Consider the following 1,361-nt stretch of genomic DNA (forward strand, 5'->3'; position numbering starts at 1 on the left):
TCTCTCTCTCTCTCTCTCTCTCTCTCTCTCTCTCTCTCTCTCTTTTGAGAAATGAAACAAATCACGAGACAATTTAACATAATCCACGTGTCTCAGATTTAATTAATTTTCCGATCTGGTTTTGAGTAATTTTGGAATTTTTCTTTGGGTTGCGCGACACCTTTCCCTAAGAACGAGCGACCGATCCTGCCCCGCTCTCCGAATTCCTCCGAGCTAGTCGAAATAATTCCGCAACCTCTCCCTTCGATTTTTCCTAATTATCTTTAAGTCTAGTTTTCTTCTCGTTTGGTTCCCTTTCGCTGCGGTTCGTTGATACCGCCGAAACAAAAATCAACTGGCGCCCGACACCAGTTCTTCAAAAGAGTAGCTGGCTTCTCGTTTTCCGTTTATGGCGTTTCTTTCGTTTCTACGGTTTTCGAGAACTTCAGGGAACATGGAAATGGAAGAGGCCGAAGGTGACACACTACGGCTACCGTTCAGTCTGGGATTTTCTGCGGGTTTAAGGTTTCGGATCCAATTCGTTCATATTAGTCTACGTTGGGAAAATTCGCCGTCACAAATTCAAATTTTTTCCACAATTAAAAATTCATTAATCAATTGAAAATTTCCATATTTAATTTCGGAAACGAATTCTGAAATTTTTCCATCCAAATTTTACAAAATAAATCTGATTTCTCGTATTTATTTCGGGAATAAATTCTAATTTTTCAGCAATTAAAAATTCATTAATTGATTGAAAATTTCCATATTTAATTTCGGAAATGAAATCCGAAATTTTCACATTCAAATTTTACAAAATAAATCCGATTTCTCGTATATTATTTCGGGAATAAATTCCAAATTTTCCATATTTTGTGACGAGGCACATTATTTATTTTTTATTATTTTTCTACATATTTTTTCCCACTACACACTGCCCCCTAAAAGGTAAATCCCGCCACCGTTGGATACCCCTTCCCCAGACTTTTCCCCTCATCGCCCCTCTTCCCCGCCCCTGGACATCACGAAGACATCAGCCGAAGGAAGACATCAGTTCCGGCCCCACCCGATCAATTGGAGNGACATCCCTGGATTGTGGTCATCGTCACCACTCACCCGTGCTGATTGGCCCCGATTGCTCCCGAATTAAAACCCGAAGGACATCGACACCTGACGAACCCCCACGAATCGCGAAGGAAAAGAAAAGACCGTCACTCGTGCATTAGCTGCCCCGTGAGTCACCACGTGCCCCGAAAGTAGTAATAGTGAATATAGTAAAATTCACCCAGAAGTTATTTGGCGGATAAAAAGATGACTTTTGATACATCGAGCTCATCCCAGCTCTAGTATTGGTGCCCAGGAAACCCCGAGGTGGAAAGGAG

Source organism: Diachasma alloeum, unplaced genomic scaffold (assembly GCF_001412515.2).
Source record: "Diachasma alloeum isolate Michigan unplaced genomic scaffold, Dall2.0 Dall_scaffold_00579, whole genome shotgun sequence".
Lineage (NCBI taxonomy): Eukaryota > Metazoa > Arthropoda > Insecta > Hymenoptera > Braconidae > Diachasma > Diachasma alloeum.